The following is a 23,703-nucleotide window of genomic DNA, read 5'->3' as shown; positions in this document are numbered from 1 at the left end:
TTTAGAGTGGACTGGGGTGACTGGGGTGAGGTCAGATTCCAGGGTGGGAAATAGCTGAAGGCTACCTGGAGATGACAGACAATAAGAGAGCTAGGGTATAGATATTTTGATCAGGATCAAGAGTGGGAAACAGCCAGAAGGCAATCCAGAGGTAACCAAATAATGGAAGGCTAGGCTAGGCTATTTGGACATGAAAAGCTAGATCAAGTGGGAAGATTCAGGGTGGGGCTCAAGGGGGTTCCCACAGACTATACTCCAGATTCAAGAGGGTTCCCAGAGACTGTGCCCTCATCAGGGTGGGGGGGAGCCATTCAATGATGTAGAAATTGTGAAAGAATGCATTGTCAAAGTTATAGGATGCTTAGACCCCATAACATTTCAAAGTACAAACAACTGCCTCTTTCAAGGAGAACCATAACTGATCAGCAGCATGAAATAGCCTTCAGCTTACCAGAATAACTTCATGTAGTAGTTCAAAAGGAAAATATGTATTATTCAATTGCTTTGGATAAATCAACTGATACTGCTCACTTGGCACAGGTTTATACTTCATTCTGTTCACATCAGAAAACTTTCCTTGCTATGAAGAGTTACTTGTTTTGGGCACTCCTATGAACGGAACACCAGGAATAGATATTTTCAACAGCTTTCAAGATAAATGTCATGAAGTTGGACTGAATTTGGTAAATTTATTGAGCATACATATAGACAGTGCACCTTCCATGACAGGAAAGCGTGAAGGGTTTATTGCACTGATTGAAAAACAGTATTAACAGATCCAGGTGCTCTCATTCCTTTTCATTGTATCTTGCATCAGCAAAATCTCTGTTCTAAAGCTACTATTTTAAGTGACATTTTGCAACAAGTTATAAGTATTATTAACTATATTTGTACAAATGCAACACAGCATCATCAGTTTTGTAACACGCTAAAGCTGAACAATGAGATAGTCAGTATGGATTTGCCATTTCATGCTACAGTTGCATTGGCTATCACAGGGACAGGTATGAACCAAAATTTTATCTCTGCAAGAGCAGATAGTTAAATTTTATGAAGAACAGAATTGAAAGAAGATTTCTATAGGAATGCTGCATTTCTGTGTGATATCATGTCAAATCAAAATGACTTGAATATTTCTTCGCAAGGTAAAACTAAGTCTATGTATGATATGTGGCCAAAAAAAAAAAATCCAAGCATTTTAAAAAAAAAGGAACTTTTTCTAAAAACACTTCTTCTTCAAAACGAAGTTTCAGATGAACATTTTCCCCAGTCAGCAAAGTTCATTGATGAACAGGATGACATATGTGAATCATTTGAAGAATACACAGCTGTTGTAGACCTATAATTGGAGAATACAATGAAAGGCTCATTGACTTTGAGAACCATGACTTCACACTAAAATTGGCATTTCAGCCTCACCCAGGTGATATCACCAAGGTGCCTAAAGAACTACCGATGCAATTGTTTGAGCTCTCTCTCAGTGGATGACATTTTAAAGTCATTGTTTGATGCTGAGAAAGATCCAATTGAAATACAGAAAAATGCAGTAGGATACCCTTGTCTTCAGCGACATGCCTGAAAAATGCTTTCTTGCTTTTCAACCACTTATTTCTGTGAAACTAACCCAAATCAAGATGCCCTTAAGGTCCCAAATGACTGATACCCATCTAGAGGATCCACTGAAACTGTGGACCTCCATGCTGCAACCAAATATTCAAGAGCTCTCCAACAAAAAGCAGACACGACAAAGGCATTAAACGGTTAGTTAACTTTAAAATGAACAAATAGTTTTTATTTTTTTTAATTATTAAGTACATAGTAGTTAGATTTTTACATAATAATGTAGATTTTTTAAAGTATCTAATTGAAGTTTCTTGAATGTGGCCTTATTTGATTATGCTAAATGTTAATGCCACCTTCCAACATGAAAAGGATGCCTTCCCCTGACTTATGCTATTTGAAAAGTGAGATAATGTATGTGAAGAGCTTTGCAAACTTAAAGCAATTTATAAATGATAGCTAGTGTCTTTGGCTTTGGTTCTGAAAGACTGGATTAGGAGACCAAGAAGTTGGGGTTTTACTAGAGATAAGATAGAAAAAGTATCAAGTAGGAGAAATTTGCAAAATAAATAAGTCTCAAGCAGACTTAAAACCAGGGTAGCGTAATCAGAGCTCTTATATGGAATTGAAATTGAGAGGGTACCAACAGACAGCACCGCCAAGGAACATGCTTTATCTCTCTACCTGAGTGGGATAGTGAAAACCTCTCATGGAATCTGGATCTCAGCCTTTCTGTAAATTGAGTGGGATGAAAAGAGGTGGGGACCTTTCAGCATGGCTCAGGGCTTCTGATTGACAGCTGGGCCTACGTTTCGAGTTGTTAAAAATCACCTGACTTGTAGGACCTGTGGGAGTCTGAAACTTAGAGCAGCCTGACCCCCCCTCAGCACGAGTCTTGCCAAATAAGGATAAAAGTGTTCTTAAGAGTTGGCATTGGCTAAATTAGCGTTTCCTTGTCCCTTGTACCTGGAGTAGATTTCCGTGTTTAGATTGGGAGCCTGAATTCCACCAATGAAAGTAAAGGTCAGTAGTGGGTGGGGGTTGTTTGCATTAGGAGTATATAGCTGGGTTCTGCCCTCTAGGCTCTGCCTCTCCCTACCTATTGTCTATCAGTTCAGAGACCGCCCTTTCTCAAGAGATCATAGATAAAGACTCCCTTTTCTCCTTTTTGCTTCTATGAGAAGTCTCTGAATATTACTTCAGTTGTCTCACACACTACCTATGGCGACACCACACTTCATCTCCTCCAAATAGGGTTCTCTCCTTGGCTGCAGCGACCTGGACCATTTATCTCATCCGTTACTTCAAATAAATGCCTGTTCAACCGCATTGGATTCATTTAGCAACACATATTCATTCCCCTCCAGCAACTTATAATACTTCAAGAAAGGTATTTAAGTCAATTCAGCAAGCTGCTAAATCAAGTCAAACAAACAAGAATTTATAAAATGCTTAACTATGAGCCAGGTACAATGCTAAGTGTTAGGAATACTAATACAAGAAGAAAAGACAGTCCCTGTCTTCAAGCAGATTATATTCTAATGTAAATGAGGGATTCTGATGGAGGAAAGATATCACATAAAAGGAAGCTGAAAGGGAGGGGTCGGCGGGGAAGCAGAGAATTGGAGAAAGTCTTGAGAAGCTGTAGAAGAGAGAGAAATGAAGACAACATGGCTGGCCTGGGTACTTTACTTAAAACAGAAGTTGTAAGAGGAGCGAACCAATCCGAAAAAGGGGTCTTAGGGACCAAGTGAACTTTCATAGTGAGAAGGCTGATGTGGTAGTGAGGAAAAGTCTAGAGAGCAAAGAGAGTAAGGAGTGAAGACCACAGAGAAATGTACAGGGCACAATGGTAGGTGTTTGGATTTGCAAAGACAAAAATCAAAGGTCCCTGCCTTTAAAGGGTTTTTAGCTCTATTGTATTAAAAAAAATGCAATTAAGATCTATCTTAAAAGATAAACTAAATGTCTAACTATATGAAAAAACACACCTCCCACCTTCTTTACAGAAGTGAGGGGACTGTGGGGGACAGAACATTGCATATAGTATCAGATGTCCATTGAAGTGTTGATTAGTTTTGCTGAGATTTTAAAAAAAAATTTTTTTAATTCTTTGTTTCAAGGAATGCCTTGTGGGGAGGATTATATTCAGAAATGAAAACAAAGCAAAAACAAGACACCAATAAAAATGGTTTTATTATTTGCTGAGGCATTGGGGTTAAGTGACTTGCCCAGGGCCACACAGCTAGTAAGTGATAAAATATTTTTTAAAGAATTTAAATATATTCGTGGTAGAATGTGATTAGACAAAGTACCACAAGAAAACTTGAGCAGGTAGAATCAAAGAAAGTCCCATGAAAAAGGTGATACCTGAGGAACAGAAGAATTTAAAAAGGATATGAGAGAAATGTGGTCCTAGTACGGGGGATGTTGTGCATTAATACAAGAAGGCAAGAGAGGGAAGGACAAAATCAGGGGCACAGTAAGGGACGGAAAAAAGCGATCGTAGATACAGTGGAGAAATCTTTGGACTTGGAGTTAGAAAACAGGTCTCTGCTACTTCCTCGCTGTTACCTCAGTCAAGTCATTTATCCATGTTTCTAGGCCTCAGTTTCCCCATCCATACAATGTGGTAGGACTAGATGACTTCTAGGGTCCATTCCATCTCTAGCATACTGTCAGGATAGAAACTGGGAAAGGATAGGAATGAGAACGCTAAGAGAAATAGAAAGGAAAATTAGTTTTATTCTAGGCTTTGGCTCTGAAAGACTGGATTAGGGGACCAAGAAATTGGAGTTTACTAGCCATGGGATAAAAGAAGTACCAAGCTGGCAGAAATTGGCAAAATAAATAAATAAATTCCAAACAGACTTATAACTAGGGTAGGGTAATCAGGGCTCTGATCCATGGAACTGAAATTGAGAGGGCACCAATAGCACTATCTAGTAATAAGCTTTACCTCTCCATAAGTGGCTACACTCCAGGTTATCTCCTCTCTGTCCCATTCTACCCTTGGCAGCAGAAACCTTGACCATGTGTTGGTCACTCCAAATAAATGCCTGTTCAACTGCATTAAATTCATTTTGCAGCACATATGACCAGATATTCTTCCAGACAGTGATCTACCACTGAAGCTTGTGGAGGACAGCACTGCTTTTAGAGGGAAAGGGGATAGATACTAAGCCATCAACCACAGAGGTGTGAAGGGATCAGAACCACAGTAGGAAAGGGTGGTGAAGGTAATAGAAGAGAGAAACCTATTTTCTGCATATATTTCTCAGAGCTTTTAAAAGTTACCTTTTTTCTTACAAGGTATGGCTTTCTGGGTAGATGAGGGGGGACTATTTGGAAATGAAAGTGATGTAAAAACAAAAAATAATAAAAATTTAATTATCATCATCATCATCAATACTGATTAACAAACTTACCTCTCAGAGTACCAAAGTATTACCTAGAACAAATAAAAGAAATAAAGTTGTCCCGACCATAGAAATTTCTTTGCTATGAAAAACTAGTTGCATGCTAACTGTGCATTAATTATATAATTTTGGAGCATAATTCTTCATCACATGGAACCTGCGGCAAAACTGAGTAATAAGAGAGCTTTTTGAAAAGATGACCATGTTCAAAATTTCTACTAACTGCTTCTTTTAACAACTCTCAGTCTCATTAAGAAGCAGAAGTGACTGCTTTTGCAAAAACACAATCTTGGAGTATTTCTCAAGTTATATCATCAACTCTACCTTCAGGAATGAATAAAAAATCCCAAGGCTTCTACAGATTCTCTTACTTGGGAAATCCTTTAAAGTAGCTGTTAAAATAATTAAGCCAGTGTCCTCGATTTAATCTTTAAGGCTGACCAGCCAGCATTGAGTCACTGTAGTCTTCCAGGTCAGACAGGAAAAGAATTGACGTCGTTGCAAAATACCACTACGTAAATCTCCCTGAAAAAAATGGCAGCCTCGTGTACACAGTCGGGTAATCAGATGCCCTAAGCAACAGTTCCCTGAACAGGTGAGCTGAGGAACTTGGCACTTAGGGTTTGGGCCTCTAATGATGTCCTTGTGTAAACTGTCAAAGATCCATGACACACTTTCTCTGACATAACACATCCCACTGAGTTATCAAGATGTTTCCTCTGTCCAGAAAACCAACGAAACTATTAGGAATGATCATTTGGCACATGTTATACCCAAGGGACAAATACGGTAAGGGATGTTTCACACAAAAGGGGCTTCCACCACTGGCCAGCAATGTCAGTCTGTAACTAAAAACAGAGATATATAAAAATAAACTTGTAACTCTTCACCCTGAACAATGAAAATGTTTTCAAGCAAACCACACAATTTAAGCAGCTTAGGAGTTTTCCAGCTCCTTTCTCCAGCTTTTACTTTTTAAAAAGGAAAAACAAAACAGTAGGTCTGCTGATCTAGTAGCTTTGGCCTGTTAATTCTCAGCAACATTGCCCTCAAGAGATAAATGGTGAAATGGTTCTCCAAAAGGACCAGTTGTTTTCGTCTATTTTTCAATAAATAGAATAAAGATCCAGTACAACGTTAAGTTCTTTTAGGGCAGTGCTTTTCATTTTGTCCTTGGTAACCACCACACTTATCTAGGACGTAGTAGGTACTTAATAAATGCTTGTTGGATTGCTGAACTTCATAAATAACATTATTCGTCATTAATAAAAAAGTTATCCAATAAAGCATTTAAATACCTACTGCTATCCCAGGATTCTGTGCTAGGTGCTGAGGATACAAAGACAAAAATGAAATAGTCCTTGCCCTCAAGAAGCCTACCTTCCATTGAAGGAGGAAGCATGTACCAGTATGTACAAAACATATCACATAAAAGTCAAAATGCATGTTATGAACACTTATTGTAATTCAGAAAAATCAATGTTATTTTTGTGCCCAATTTCAGAGAAGTAAACTAAGGCAACTCATGATCCAAATAAAAGGAAAGGAAGATTAAGGCAATTCTCTGAATATTTTGAGTAAGACTTTATTATCTTTCTTTTTTTAAATTTTATTTAAATTTATTTTTAACATTCTTTTCTTTTTAAATTTTGAGTTCTAAATTCTCTCCCTCCCTCCTACTCCTTACCCTGCCCACTGAGAAGGCAAGCAAGATGATATCAATTATAGATGTGAAATATATTTCCATATTAGCCATTATTCCAAAACATATTTCCATAGCAGCTATGTTTTTTTTTTTAAAGCAAGAAAATAAAGTCAGAAAATCAAACTTCAGTTTGTACTCAGAGTTCATTAGTTCTCTCCCTGGAGGTGGAAAGCATGTTTTCATCATGAGTCCTTTGGAATTGTCTTGGATCATTCTATTGATCAGAGCGGCCAAGTCTTTCACAGTTGACCATTATTACAACATTGCTTTTACTACACACAATTATCTCCTGGTTCTTCTCTTTTTACTTTGCTTCAGTTCATACTGGTCTTCCTATGTTTTTCTGAAACCACCACCCCTTGTCATTTTCCACAGCACGGTAGTACTCCATCCCAATCAATGAGTATCCCCTTGATTTTGAATTCTTTGCCACCACAAAAAGAGTTGCTATGATATTTTTGTACATAAAAGTCCTTTCCCTTTTTCTTTGACCTCTTTGAAATACCAACCTAATAGAGGTATTGCTGGGTCATAAGATATCTACAGTTTTATAGCCTTTTGGGCACAGATTCAAATTGTTGTCCAGAATAGTTAGACCAGTTCACACAACTCCACCAGCAGTTCATTAGTATACCTATTTTTCCCTCACCCCTCCAGCATTTGTAATTTGTGATAAATGTGAGGTGGCACCTCCAAGTTATTTTCATTTGCCTTTGTCTAATCAATAGTGATTTAGAGCATTTTTTCATATGACTATAGATAGTTTAGATTTCTTCTTCAGAAAACTATCTGTTTATATCCTTTGACTATTTATCAGTTGGGGAGTGGTTATGATTTTTATAAATTTGAATCAGTTCTATACTCAGCATATATTTGAGCAATGAGGCCTTTCTCTGAAAAACTTGCTATAAAATTTTTGTCTATGGTACCTTGTTGGATTGCTGAACTTCATAAATAACATTATTTGTCATTAATAAAAAAGTTATCCAATAAAGCATTTAAATACCTACTGCTATCCCAGGATTCTGTGCTAGGTGCTGAGGATACAAAGACAAAAATGAAATAGTCCTTGCCCTCAAGAAGCCTACCTTCCATTGAAGGAGGATGCATGTACCAGTATGTACAAAACATATCACATAAAAGTCAAAATGCATGTTATGAACACTTATCGTAGTTCAGAAAAATCAACGTAGTTTCCCCAAATATATCTTTTAATTAGATCTATTTTGCTCTCACTTTGTCGGAGATCATTATTGCTTCTTCTGCCTTTTTTTACTTCAGCTGAAGCATATTAGATTCAGCTCCAAGCTCTTTATTTTAACTCTGTGTGTTTCTCTGTTTCAAGTAAGACTTTTTCCTTTATTTTTCTGAAAATATGTGGCAAAATCTTGAGAAATATTTTCTCCAAGACAGTTAATTGAAAAGAAAGAGCCCTGGCAGCAAGGTAATTTGAATAAAAGCAGGTTTGGTACCAAAGCTTTAGGTACTATTTTATCCATTCTCTATTTGAATTGACTGCTAGAGTCCTGGTCAACAAAATATTCAGAATTTTACCTGCATATATTCCATGTGTCACCATGTGTGAAATGAATCACAATTGTAATAGAAGCTGCCAAACAAATGGACATGGTCTGGTTAACCCCTCCAGGATATACCTTGGTAGATGGCTTCCTGTTCAAGAACGAAGGTGTTGTCAAATTCTTGGTTTTCCTCTTTCCTACTACAAATTCTAAGGAGAATTATTAATTACCTCCTTCTACCACTTCCATTCCAACAACTAGTTCCTCCTCCTTGGCAAGAATTAGATCCAGAAAAGCAGCTTCTTTCATGTTTTGAAGGATGAAAATATTGTCAAGATAAGAAGTTAACTTTGGCAGAAAAAGTACTCCTGCAGATGTCCGGATAATTGAAATCCCCCATCAGCAATATATCATACTCTGTGCATGGCTTAAGATCTACTTTCTGAACTCTTCATCTATCTCCTCTTTCTGTCCAGGTGGTCTATAGACCACCACCATAGCAATGATACTATTGCTTCTCCTTGTGCCTCCATTAAGCTTCATTCAAGTATTCTCACCTTTGACTACTAGATTTCTTCATATGAATAAATCCTCTTAATCTATGATGCTACTTGTAAAGACTTATAGAAACAGATAAAAACTGAAGTGTGAAGCAAGAAAAGAAACACCATTTTAGAAACATAGTGTACAACTAAGTGACAACCTTGTTCTTTTCTCTAGAAGGGGCTTTCCAGTTCATTAAACAGCCCTGTTGATCAAGCAGTTTACAAAAGAAACTTTTGAATCTCTCATGGGAAGTCCAACAATCAGCTTTCATTGGAGAGTAGAATAATAACCCCATTGGTCCAATTAAATGGCACAGAATGCTGCTGATTGGCTGTGTACTCTAAGCATACCTAAAAACTATATAAACCACATGTGTACAATTGAGTGGGGTTGAGAAGGAGAGTTGCCATCAGCAAATAGCCTCCCTTAGAACGGTAATAATTTGTTTTCCCTTCAGTTTGGCTATTCATTTTATTTGATCTCCAGTTTTTTGGACATGCCAGTAGGTGAGATTCTCCTTGGGATCTCTAGGAACACAGGCTCAGAAATTGCCCAACATAAGCAAAGCCAGGAAAACAAGATAAACTATGACTACAGCAATATAAATACAAAGAACAACCACAAAACAATCAAAAATTTAATGCAGGAAAATTGTATTATTTTTAAAAATTAGCTTAGTCTCAAAGGAGAAATATAAGAAGACATATTCTTTGTAGATGTAGGGTCCAAAGATATAAAACATCGTATATAACATCAGATTTTTTTTTTGATGTATTGGTTTTACTGAATGTTTTTCTCTTCTTCCTCTCTTCCTTTTTTCTTTTTTTAAAAAAATTATTTTTGAAAAAGTTCACAGTCTGCTTGGCTCTACTGGGACACTTTCATAGACTTTTATTCTCCCTACTCCACTGCCCCATATTAATCTCTGACTTCAGTCCATCCTCACACTATTCCTTCCATCAACAGCATGCTAATGAATTCACTGAATCTCCCAAAGGACCACACAAGGCACTTCCCAGCCAGGACAGGGACAGATCATGCTCTGGTGATACAATATTCTCAAAACAAAAATCCTAAACTCCCAGCTAGGTGTGTCCATCTGCAACCAGGCACCACAGAGGCCCCTTGTGCCACCTCAGGCTGCCACTATACCATATTTTCAACCCTGGGAGGTGATAGGTCTCAGAAGGTATTCATGAAGGCTGCTTTCAGCCCTTCTTCAGTGGTGAATGGGTCGCTCCCTCCACTGCTCAGTTTGGCTGACTCCTTGTAGGTGTTGGTGCCTCAGTTGGAGGAACAAATGCAAGATATCTCATATTTTAAGGAAACTGACCTGAAAAACAGATCAGGGAGATATAATTTAAGAATCATTGGACTACCTGAAAGTCAAGACCAAAAAAAAAAAAGTCAAGATATAAAATTTCAAGACATCATGAAAAAAAAAAAAACTTCCCAGACTCAGACCTTCAGAGAAATGTGGGAGGCCTCCTACTCCATCAACTTCAACATCAAACCAGTCACTAAGACTTGTTCTGTCAATCTCCACAACATTCCTCACTTTAGAATCTCATCCCCTATTGCAAAAAATTTCCTTCCTGGTCTCCCTGCCTCCAGGCTTCCCCCCCCCCAACTCAAAATCCACTCTGCACTCTGCTTTCTGGACCTTCCCACCTGAGCACCTGCTCACCCCATGCCCTCCATTTCTGTTCATGGAAATCCCACCAGCTCAAAGCCCCTTTTTCTGTGAAGGAACCACTGCAGACCTGAGCCCCTGAGCCCATGGGCATATATCTCCTAAACTTGTCATGCTCCACTTGGTGTTCTGCTTCAAGTACAAGCCTCATCTCTCTGCTAGAATAAAGGCAGCACTAGGACCTGGTTTCAGAAAGTTGTCGGGCTGAGGAAGACAAAGTAGAGGCATTCTGAGAGCCAGTGGATCTCTGTACCTCTTCTCCTTCAATCCTAGAAACTCTCACTCTCGGATTTTCATCAAGCATCCTTCCCCTTCCCTAGCTATAGTCAAACATGTTGGCTGTCCTCTCCAGTGATCTTCCAAGGAAAGATCAACTCCCTTTGTGCTCCCTTAGTCCCTGGGTCACAGATGGTGGGCCACTGATTGGGAAGTAACCCTGATTGGGAACTGGAGACTTCCAGGTGCTGCTTAAGGGATAAGTATTCTCAGGTTCTTACTACCCAGGTCATATAAAGAGGAATTCAAGCTTGACAGGTGAGAATCTAGTGCCTGAGAGGTATGTATTCAGAGGTTGACATTCTGTTGGTTATTTTATGAAGGAGTTAGTACCTACTAAGTGACCATTCAGAGGGAGTTAATACCTACTAAGTAACAACTTTAGGACTGGAAGTTCACTCCTGGGCACTGAGGCTCCTCCCCCTAATTCAGGATATAAAGGACCAACCCACACACCAGGATCCCAAAGCCAACAGGCTGAAGGCTACGCAGAACATCTGAGAGCTAAAGACTGGAGAGTTGACAAGGTACCTGGAGACTTCTGAAGATCTGGAAGCTGAGACATCTGGCACTCTGACAACATATCAAAATTGGTAAAGGTTGGACTCATTGCCCCACAAATGGAATCCAAGGGTATACCTAGAAATTGGGAGTCTAAGAAAGAGAAAGTGTTGGGCTCCTTCTCCTTTCAAACTGGAACACTCTGTGGCATCCAACCGTTACTGCTCCCCTCACAGACACCTCCCATTCATCTTCTCCAGCAGGAAAATGCTCAAGTTCCTCCAAGAGGCCCCACCAAGAACTTCCCAGACCAGAGGCACTCAGATTATGCTCAGGTGATCCAAGACCTTGAGTACAAGAAGCTAAATACCTGTTTGAAATTTGGAGTGTCCATGTGGAACTATGTTACTGCAGGGCCAGCCCAGGCTGACCTTGTGCGGTGGTTTAGCCCCTGGGAAATAGGACCAAGGACAGTGGCTGATGAGGAATACAGCTGGACTGTAGGTCACCTCCTGCTTCCCTTGGTAATTAGTCAGAGCCAGGAGGCAGCAATCACTAGGATTCAGGAGGCAGAAGCCTGTTCACCTCCCAGAAAGGCAGTCCTACAGCACCCGAACCAAAGATCTCCTTCCCTGCCACCTGTGCACTCACCCAGGCCACACTTGAAGACTAGGAGAAAACTCATCTTTGACTCTTGATCAGCCCCTTCCTTAGCCCCTAAGAAGACCCGCTGACTTAGACCATCAATGACTTTGTGACCTTGATTTCATCACTTCTCCTGACCAAGCCTCAGTTTTCTTTTTTCTCCAGTACAGGGCTTCTACTAAATGACCCTTGGGGTTCTGAACTGCTCTAAATCTATAATCTTTTATATTCTCATCTTTGAAATTTTGAAAATAAATCTCCCCATTGGGGAAAAACATTATAAAGTATTGTTCTCTTAGATGGGATGGGGGGAGGCGGAATACAAGGGGAAATCTAGACTATATAAAAACAAGATATCAATGGAATCTCATTTAAACACATATGTACATGCATATACATACATATATACGTATATATATATATATATATATTTCAAATGTTACTTCACTGTCCCCATTTATACATTGTGTTTCTTTTGAATAAGATATCTCTTTCTTTTTTTTTTTTAAATGCAATAAGGTATCTCTTTCTTAAGCCACATTTTAATTATTGATCCTATTTACCAGATCGCAGTAACATCTAAGGGGTTGAATTTGCCTAATTGAGTTAGTATCTCTAGTTTGCTTTGCTTGTTGCTTTGTTCTGAGGCCATGAGTTTTACTGTTCTCTTGCTTCTTTGATTTTTGCTTCTATTGACTTCTGGGTATTCCAGCTATGATTCCTTTTTCTATTTTGTGGCTCCTCTCTATAGTATGGTTTGTGGCTTTTTCTTTCCTTTTTCCTTCTCTTTTTAAAACCCTTTTCATTAGATTTGCTATATGCTTACCACTTAGCTATACAGTCCATCCCTACCCAGGATCCTGTCATTTCTATATTACAAACCGACCCATTCTCAGACACCATCTTCCTAACAAGCTGTTCACCTCTCAAATGTGCTTTGCTTTCGTGCATTTCTTGTCATTCATGGACACCCCTTATGCCTTTATAATATCCAATTTCTTGCCTAGAATTGTGTAATCTTTAGATGCTTTCGAGATTCCTTCTGGCTGCATCTTTTTTTGCCCACATGAATTGCCAAAATTAAATTGTAGTCATGCATTTTGACTAGTCTTGAAACATTCTCTGTCACCTCTTGGATACAAGGATGGGGAAGAGAAGAGGACTTTTCTGTTGTTGTTAGCCAATACTACTTGCCTCAGTACTTTTAGTCAGAAGTCACCAACGTCCACTATTCTTCTTCCTCTGATCATCAATGGATGATTTCTCAGGTAACAGCACTTTACTCTTGGAAGGACAAACAACAGACACTCCATTCTCAGTGTCTTAGCTCCATTTTTTTCCAGAAAAGGCTTCAAATTTGTCTTATAGCTCCAAAGGTTTAGTATGTGCTTAGCACAGTACCTGGTGCATAGTACGCATTTAATAAATGTGTATTGATTGATTGCTCCTTCTTTCCTTCCTCTTGTGTGTGATATTCTTCCACTTACCAGTTTCCTGGCATAGATGGTGATTTCTTCCCATCCTTTCAGGTTCTTTACTTCTTTCTTTGATTTTCCCACTTCCTGTTTTCAAAGGAGCTATTTATTATCTTTGATAATCTGAAATGTGGTGAATCATTCCTTGAGTACCTTCACATCCTCATCTTGAAGAGATGCCATCCCATACTGTGAGAGCAGATGGGAATCCCATGACCCTGGGTGACAGAAACATTGCATGCTAAGTGCAAATCACTTAAAATGTCTATTACCCAGTTTTGAGATTCTCAGTCATTGTCTTTCATATTGCTTGTGGGTGATTACAAATTAATAATGATTCCACTTGGCAGCCACATTCAACTTCCTCTCCCCTTCCTTCACTGACCACTTATTTTGTTTCTTCAGTTTATTTGTTTACTTTTTCTTGTTTTTTTTTTCATACAAAGAACCTTGCCCTTATTAAATTCCTTTTCTTCTCCTTCAGTCTTTCCCAATCCTCTTCTTTCTTCAGATTAAATTCTTCTTCAGACTGAGGCATTCTCCTCCTTCTCCTTTGATTTAACTATTTGTCCTTCAACTTTTCCTCAATTTCTCCAAAATTCCTCCCCAAATTTAATGCCTATACTTCTTCACAATTCCACCCCCATCCTCCCAAATCATTTTCCAGTTTTCTTCTCCTCCTTCTTCAGCTCATCTTCCTTCTTGAGTTGACACACAATTTTTTCTATCAAAAGTATGTAGTTTTGAATCATATGCCTCTGGAACATCCAGCTATATGATTATGAGCAAGTAACTTAACCTCTGTGAGTCTCAGTCACTCATCTATAAAATGAGTGGAGTATTGCCTATCTCATATGAATGTTGCTGAAGTCAAATGAGATGCCATATATAAAGTGCTTATTTAAGGAGGTTTCTTTGGGCATGCTAATTTTGCCTAACATGGAAGCACCTTATATCCTCTATCACAGCCAGTGGGGGTAGCCTCCTTTGATTGGCTGCAAATCTGAAAAGGCTGCATCTCTGAAACTGGCCAGACTGAGAAAAAAAGCTCATTTTTCCAGTGCTCTCTTTTCTGCTGCTCACATAGGGTGAAGATCACAGTTTACCCAAACATAGCACAGTGCCATGGACTAAACCAGTAAGAAGGGAAGGACTTCCTTTTCCTGCTCTCCTCTTTTACCTCGGATCTGGGAAATGGGCCTAGTGATATTTCTGGTTTTTTCATTTCTCCTGGGGTTTTAGGGGTGACTAGATCTGGAAGTTAAGCCATATGTTCCAAATCTCAAAGCCTATATAAATGCCAATCATTGTTGTGATAGCTTCCTCATCAGCTTTCCCTTCTCCGGTGCAGGTATCAAAATTATCTTCCTAATGCAAAGGTATGCTGATTCTGGGGGGCAGGGAGGGGAAATAGATAATTCTGTGTAAAGAGCAGCTATTCCTTCAAGGAATGAGGAGCTGTCAAGTGATATAGCATCCATTAATAGTCAGAAGAAGAAGAGATAGTGATGGTTGATGACTCTCTACTTAGGGGGTGCTGAGGAAGATATTTGACCCGATAATGATAGAAAAGACTTGTCTTCTAGTGCCTATATCCAAGACATGACAGAAAATGTTCCAAGACTATTCAAAATGGCTATCTAAAATAGACAAAGAAAGGTTGAACACACACACACACACACACACACACACACACACACACGCACACGCACTTTGGTGTAGAAAAACATAAAATTCAGCAGAGATATAATCATGGAAAGGGAGGGAGAATAATAATAGGAGAGAATAGTCACAAGCAAAACAAACTTCCTGATCCTGTAATTTTAGTCACTAAAGGGTGGGGATGGGGTGGGGTAAGAACTAAAGTCTAAGGAAGTGCTCTGCTATGCCTTTCAGCCAACTAGGGCATGGCTGAACAAATTGTGGAATACTGTGGATGTTACTGTGCCTTAAGAAATGATGAAAGAGACAATTTCAGAGAATCCTGGGTAGTATACACTGATTCAGAATGAAATGAGCAGAACCAGGAAAACAGTTTTACAAGGCCAGCCACACTGTAGAGTAAAATAATTTTAGAAGACTTTAAGAATTCCAATTAAAGTAATGACCAACTGTATCTCCAGACCTATGACACACCCATTTACTCACCTCATAATAGAGATGATAGATACAGGGGAAGAGATATATGTTTTTGGACATGGCTATTGTGTGTAATTATTTTACTTGACTATGCTTATTTGTTACAAAGGGTTTTTTTTTTCTTTCATACACTCCATTACTAGGGAGGGAGACAGTGTTAGCAATGTTGGCTTAAAAAAAAAAAGTCCATTGTACCATTTTTTGAAAATTCACAGAAGGGAACAGAAGGAAGTTCAAAAGGAAGCAAAGCCAAGCAAAACAGTTTTGAAAGTAACATGTAAAATTAATTCCTTTTTTTTTTCAAAGCAAGTGATATGAAGTAAAGATTTACAGTTTCATAAAGAATGTATGGAAATGCCTTTTTCTAGTATTTAAGTCCAAAATTTTTTTAAAAAGCAAGATTTTAAATTAAAAAGAAAACTGGGCTAGTAACTATTCCCAGATTTGCCCCTGCTCTCTCATACCTCCAAGCATTCCAGCAAGTCAGTTTTCATGCCAGGAGTACTTGCTCCTCAACTCCCCTTCTTGAAATCCTTATTGTCCTCTATGGCTTAGTTCAAGGTCCTCCCTCCTCCATGAGATTTGTTAGCAAATTGTGTCTGGATTGCTTCTTTAGCCTGCCTTGTCCTGCCAGGTATCATGCTTATTTGTGTATATGTGCCATCCACCCATAAGACTGTAAGCTCAAGGGGATAGGGACTATGTTGTTTTCTAAATTCTTCCATCATCAGCATCTATCACATTGCTTACACAGAGTGGGCATTTAAGAAGTGTTTGCTGAATTTAACTTTCATGTATCCAGTCCCCACTATATCTTATAGAGCAAGTACAGTTGTACCTCGAGACTATTTAAATTAAGGGGACAATTTTATATAACTAACAATTGTGTAAAGCAAAGTAAAACTGTAAATTACACTATAGAAGGTATAAGAAAAATCAGCTTCTTTCAACTGACTAGATGCCTAGCTTTGAGAAAGTAATTTAAACTTTCTGGGCTTCAGTTTCTTTGTCTATAGTCTTTTTTCTAATAAGGGACCTTCTTACAGTTCTAAAACTTCTATTTTCCTAATTTAGATACAGTTTCTTAAGGGCAGAACTAATCATAGGATTTAGAATTAATAGAAATTATCTAATTTAATCCTTTCTTTTTGTAGATGAGGAAACTAAGGCCTACTCTAAAGGTATCATGGTGTGTTGTAGAGAGAGAGCTGGCTAAGGGTCCAGGAAGAGCTGGTTTCAAGTCCTGCTTCTGACATATACTGACTGAGTGACCTTGGGCAAGTCATTTAACTTCTCAATGCTCTGAGCAAGTCTCTAACATGATAAAGTTGTAGAGAAGGTGGCAACCTGCATTGTTAAAGGAAATTTCTTAATTTCTTCCCCTGGGAGCTCCCTATAAGATGAAATCACAAGTTCAGTTGCCTATCACAATCCTTATTTGATTCAGGTGCATTCAGCAATCTTCTTGCCCAGGAGTTTGACACCTCTTTATAGTGTGGAAAGGGGGATGATTTTTAATGAAGCTGGAAATATAGGCTGAGTTCATAAAGGCCTTTAAGACCCAAACATAGGAATTTACATATGATCCACAAAACAGCAAGAAACTACTGAACTTTATTAATAGTCGTGACTTGGTCAGATCTACTCTTAAGGAAAATCACTTTGGCCACTCTGTAAGGGCTCAACTGGTGTGGGAAGAGTAAGGAAATCAATTAGCAAGCCGTTTCAATAGTCTAGGCAAGAGGTGATGAGGGTATAAACTAAAGTGGTGTCTCTTTGACTAGAGACAAGAGATTGGATGCCAGAGATTTCAAAGAGATAGAAATGGCAAGATCTGGCAACTGATTGCATATGTGAAGTGAGGGAGAATTGTTGAATCAGGTTACAAACCTGAAAAACTGAAAAAAAATGGAAGAAATTTCCTGCAGAAATAGGGTAGTTTATTTTTTTCAATATTTATTTTTTTCCAATTACATGTAGAAATAATTTTTAACAACTTTTAATATATTTTTTTAAATTTTCAATTCCAGATTCTCTCCACAACTCCATATGTATTAGCCTCCTTAGGGAACCAAGAAGCCACATCAAGATGACTAGAGGCCACCAGAAAACTGTATCAAAGGAGGTACAGCTTGAACCTTAGCCTTCTGGGCTAATCAAATCTTAGGGAGACCTTCCTTGACTTTTTGATTGACCCACTTGGGAGGCTAAAGGAGAAATGCTGGTAAATAATGATTTTATCACATCCCAACTCCTTGGTAACAATGTCCTAAGAGTCTTCTGAGAGCAATGGTGTTAAACTCAAAGAAAAAAGGGGAAGATGGGAGCTAGGAGCACTAAACTGCATATAAAGATCCCTGTGGCACATATTAGTTTAGAAAACCACATGTTAACTTTATCTATGTACTTCTAGTTTTATTTATTTTGTTAAATATTTCCCAATTACATTTTAATCTAGTTTGGGCTATACTGGGGAGCGTTCTGAGACACATGTGGCCCATGGGACCCTCCACCATTTAAATGGCTTTAGAGATTTTACAAAAACGATACTAATTTCTGAATGTGAGAAACCTGGCATAGGCTGTATTGGGGGATGGGTGAGATGCAACTTCTCAAAGAACAGTAAAAATAAAATAGAAAAAATATCAAAAATTTTAATGGCCCCTTCAGTGACTAAAAAGGTTGAAGAGAACAAAACCTCCAAGATTCCAAGCTTTGCCTCCCCGCTTCAGAAAGACTAAGTGCCAGATCTCAATGACACAGTCTATGTGAGAAATGATACCAAACCTTTGCAGTGCACAGTGGGTTTTCTGATGTAAGGCAGTGATTTTTAGTAGTAGCAGTATCAGGAACATCAGGGCCATAGAATGGAAGATGATACCTCTAGCATAATCGCTGATTCTTCATAATGGGCTAGGTCACCTATAGTAATGTAACCAAGAGGTCATTTCCACCAAAACTTCCTCCTTTTTCAGAGGTACATCAGAGAAATGATAGCGAAATTTTCTCATTTAGAAGGACTGCCCCCTTCTTCCACAGGGACTAAAAAAGGACTTCCTTTCACCTTCATCCACAAACTCTGGGTTATACCAAGTCAGCTAGAGGATCCCCTTTTTTCCAGGTAAAAGCCCATTCACCATAGTTATATTTCAACAGTTTTACCTCTCCCCATGCTATTAGAAAACAAGGCAATACCCAACACTACCCCTTTGTCCCCCCAATCCCTTTCTGCGAAGGAGTTGTCTGAACCATCCCAGGGAAGAAGCATGCCACCTGAAGGGAATCTGTGCTATGAACCTTCTGATAGGGTAAGGACCACACGACAATTCTATGCCAAGGAAGGAATTAGGAAAGGCCAGAGAAGGTCAGCCCAACTTATGTCCAAAAGCAGTCTATTCTTATCACGTAAGTCTTCTGCAGATAAGATCCTAGAAACCACTAGACCAGAGAGTCCTGCCCCTTCCTGGGTTATTATTAATTCATCACAAACATGGCTTCTGAGAAAGAGGTCACCTGACCTGGGCAGTTGATGCAGTCAACCTAGGAATGATGATGCAACTGTTAACTAGCAGGAGCAAGCCTTTGCACTGGGATAAAAGAACAGGGCCAATTTAAGGACATGTAAAAGGCCGCTTCAGCTGGGTTTGTGCTCTGACAAGCAAAAGGTGTCCTAGTGGCCAGAAATGGCTGCCTTGTCCTTAGACAGGAGGATCATATGTTCTCATGTCTAGCACAAGGCATCAAAGCCCCCATATTCATATTGTCAATAGATACACTTCTCAACCTCCTGCCATTCTTATTATAGTTCCAATCTAATTATTTAGATCACCAAGAACATATGATATCTCTGATGAGTGCTGACATGACCCACAAGCAACTGCATGCTGTGAGAAGCATTGGCAAAATTCTTCAATCCATTCTGATTTCAAAGAGGAAAGCATTTGATTCTCCATTTCTGTGCTCTCCAAGCCTCAGGTCACTTAGCCAGACCTGTGGTCATTAGCCATGCATCAGTATAAATAAAGATATTCTCTACTCCATCCCTTAAGACTTTCACATGCTGGCCATGCATTCTGAAGTTCAGCTCACTCAGATGATTTACCAGGACCCCTATTCCCAATGCTATCCCCTGTTACTGGATGAGATTACTGACTTCTGAAGTCTCACTGCATATGCCTCTCCGTTGCAGATGGAGCCAGAGATAAACCAAGTCAAAGTGTTCTTCAGAAACCAGGTGCATGGAAACAGGAAGCATGTTTCCAGGACCTGAACTGGAAGTCTCAGCCTCTGCCAGAGTTGCTACCTGTTTGTGAATCACACTTAACATTGGAGGGACCCAGGCAAGCACTATTATTTAGAATACATTATTTCTACTTAACAATTGAGACCTCTTGTGCCCTACCCACATTGTTAGAAGGGCCATCTTGTATCACCCGACTCATGGTAGGCAACTCTGGACTATAGGTGATTGTATCACCCTATGTCTTCTGTTTGGTAATGACTGGGGCCAAGTAACAAAGGAACAACCATTTGTGAAAAGTAGCTTCAGAAGCCTATAGGTCACTTAGTCTGGCCACTCCCTGGTACCTGTCAAAAGCTCCACTCAGCCTGATCTTTATGAATAGAGACCCAAAATATGGGTCTGCAGAATGATAAGCACCCAGATCTGCGGATGTCTTGCTTTAGCTCTTCTGGAGCCATAGCCTGTTCTGAACCCTGCTTGCAAGAGGCAGATTTGTGGATATCTTGGTAAATGAGGGCCATCAAGATTCTTCTACTAGAGAATTCAGGTTTTCCCAAACCATAAGTACAATAAACCTCTGGGCTTTTAGACTGTGGGAAAGCAAGTGTCAATAAATTATTCCAGACTATACCTTCTATCATCTGAGTTTTCCCTACCCAGTGTATCACACCAAACTTGACTGACACCTAGATTTTCTTAGGATTGATTTCCCACCCTTTGCCTCTCATATGGGTCACCATCTAATCTTAGGCTTCAGCCACCTTGACCTTGCCCAGTATGGTTAAAATTTTATCATTAATCTAGTGGTGTGCATTAAAGTCCTCAAGAAAGAAAGCCTCTTTTAGGTCTATGTCCAACAGAATGTGGCAATTTGAAGGAAACTGAAGGTAGCTCTGGAGAAAGATGATTATACTAGACTCCTTTCCAGGTGAAACCAAACTATTCCTGACTAGCTTCAGCCACAGGAACAGAGGGAAAAAGCACTGATAATGTTGATATCACCAAACCATTCACTCTGACAGATGTTTACTCACAAGAGATTATGATACCCCTTTCCTCCAACATCTGCCCTCTGTAACCCCATTCCCCAGGATCCCAATGAGCCTGAGGATTTAGGGGATTAGCTTTAAGCTTGAGGGGAGCTGAAGGCCCTCTGCTGCCCAGGTACTTGATTTCAAAGTACAATTTTACTAGCACCTTCATAGGCCCGCCATCAATTGCTCTCTTACCAACTAATCTTTTAGGAGCCACACCGAAAGCTCCCCTGTGGGGGTGGTTATCGTTACCCTAGTGGGTTGGGGGTGCTATGCCTCCTCAACTCTATGAATCTCCTGCTCAAATTTCACCAGTTCATAAACCCACATTCACACCTACCTAGGTGTGTGCCCAGAAACCACAGCTAGAATCTAAAGTGTCTTGGGTGGATTTCACCCAGAAGGCAGGACCTAATTGCCCACAAAGCAAGCTCGTCATAGAGTGGTGCAGGCTTGGAGGTAGAGAAGAGATTTTAGCTATCAAACTCTTTTTCTTTGAGAACTCTATTCCTTTCCTTTGTAGATAACCATGATGGACCCAGCAGCAACAAGAACCCACAGAACCCACAACTCCTCATCCCAACTACTTAAAATTAGGACAAAGGCCAGTCACCATGTGGAGTGTGTGATTGATTCATATCATCTGCAAAAATAAATCCTCAGAGAAGTTCTCCTAGCCAACAAACCTCTGCTGTGGAGACAGGCTCCTAGTATTGAGAGAGCCTAGCATTGCCTTCCCTGGGACAAACCTTTCTAAATTTCTCTTACAACCTCCCCTAGTTCTTTGATATTGAAAATCCCCCTACCTCCTGCTCCTTCTATGGAAGGAAGAAAGCAAACAAGCATTTATTAAGTATCTACTGTGTGCCAGACCCTATGCTAAGCACTTTACAATTAATATCTCATTCTATCCTCACAACACCCTGGGAGGTTGGTACTATTATTACCCATGTTTGACAGTTGAGGAAACTGAGGCAGACAGAAGTTGAGAGATTTGCCCAAGGTCACACAGTGAGTAAGTTTCTGAGGCTAGATTTGAACTCAGGTACTCCTGACTCCAAGCCAGGCATCTCCTTAGCTACCTAGCTTAAGAAAACATTATCCTCCTGAGAACAGCTTTCTTACCATCACTTCCCACTTTCTCTTTGCTTCTCTCAGTGTCATGTCTCTTAGGGCTCTGATATCACCATGAAGCAGTGAAACCTTTCTCTTAGGGAAAGTCTTTCCCAGGAGAGGCCTGTGGGTTCCTGTCTTCATTTGCAAAGTCTTCTTGACTGTATTACCAGCTCCTTTAGCTGTTATTTCATAGTCCTTAAAAATCAAGAGGTCTGTCTCATAAGTGCTGAATGTGCTGGGCCAATTGACTTTCAGTCTCATTCTGATGGCAGTGTAACTTCTTCAGGAATAATAAAGAATTCTAGAAGCCAGTGGGTAGGCCACGGATTTATAATCTTTCTCATAAGTTGTTTTTCAGTTTTATTTTACCCAGAAGTGGGAATTAGGCATTAGAACAGCCAAGGATCAGACCAAAATTTGAACCACCTCAGAGGGCAATTTGGCATTTGCCCAGAGTTCTGTGGGGTTAACTCAACTTTCTGTGTTCTTCTAATGCAGAAGAGGCAGGAGTCATGGCCTATCAACATTGGAAACTGGCATTAGTGGCCTAGCAACACATACATTTCCAAACCTGCCTTGGGAAGGTTGTCAAACCTGCCTGCAATCCTGTTGGGTAAGTGGTAGATCTCTCTAGCTAGAGCTGAACCATCCTGGTTAACCGGGTAAGCATTCATAGATAGCACTCCTCAAAGTTGTGCCACTTACTAGCTAAGTGACCCTGGTGAAGTCACCTTACTTAACACCTTTGGATTTCAGTGTCTTCATCTGCAGTAGCAACAACTATAGCTAACTTTTATTCTAGAAGCAAGTAGCAAAAGCATCATTACCCTCATTGTACAGAAGAGAAAATAGATTCAGAGAGAGAATAGGTGAATTTTCCATGGTTTCTTAGCCAGTCAGTGTATGAAACAAGGTTCAACTCTAGGTTGCTAGGAGCCTAGGTGCCCCCTCCAATGTTCATTCTATTAAACCCTCCTGCCTCTGTAAAATGAAAGATTTGCCTTTGACTCAGAGATTCCACTGTAGGGCATATTTTCCTAAAGAGGTCAAGGACAGAAAGAAAGGTTCCAAATATGCCAAAATTTTCATAAGAATGTTTTTTGTGGTAGCAAAGAACTGGAAAAAAGTGAGTGCCCATCAACTTGAAAATGGCTAAACAGGGTGTTGTATAAGAACATAATGGAATATTATTCCACAAGAAATGATAAATTCATAAAACCATGGGAATATTTATATGGACTAATGTAAAGTGAGGTAAGCAAAATCAGGACAACAATCAATACAGTGATCACATGAAAGAGGGCAGGACACATCTGGGAATTACTGCGATATAAAAACAAAAGTCATCGATTAAAAATTTGAAAAGAAATAAAAGTATAAATGAGGAGTATGAGCTAAATCTAAGAGATCTAAGATCTCTTCCTCAAATATTAATTTGACAAAGTGTTAGAGACCCATTCTACAAAGGACTTGAGACAACAGCTTATAGATTAGTAATTCTTTCTGTTTAAAAATGGAACACATGACCAGTGTATATTTTTTTAAAAAGGAAATCTAAGAGTACCTCAAAGGACCAGGCTATGTGCATTAACCCTGTACATTTTCAAAAATATTCATAAGGTTAAAAAAGTAGATAGTATAGAAAATTTTTTATTTCAAAGTAAAATTATAATATTTTTGAATTGATTGACTTGCCTGGTGGTTACAGTGTTCAAGGTCTTTTAAAGAGAAGGCAATAGAACTAAAGAAAGCTAATAATGAATTTCTAAAAACTTCCCTGAGACTGCCCAAATGCAAAAACTGAGACTCTGAAAAGTTAATATTGTCTGAA

The sequence above is a fragment of the Trichosurus vulpecula genome, chromosome 1, assembly GCF_011100635.1.
Source record: "Trichosurus vulpecula isolate mTriVul1 chromosome 1, mTriVul1.pri, whole genome shotgun sequence".
Taxonomy (NCBI): domain Eukaryota; kingdom Metazoa; phylum Chordata; class Mammalia; order Diprotodontia; family Phalangeridae; genus Trichosurus; species Trichosurus vulpecula.
Note: the sequence above shows the minus strand (reverse complement) of the source record.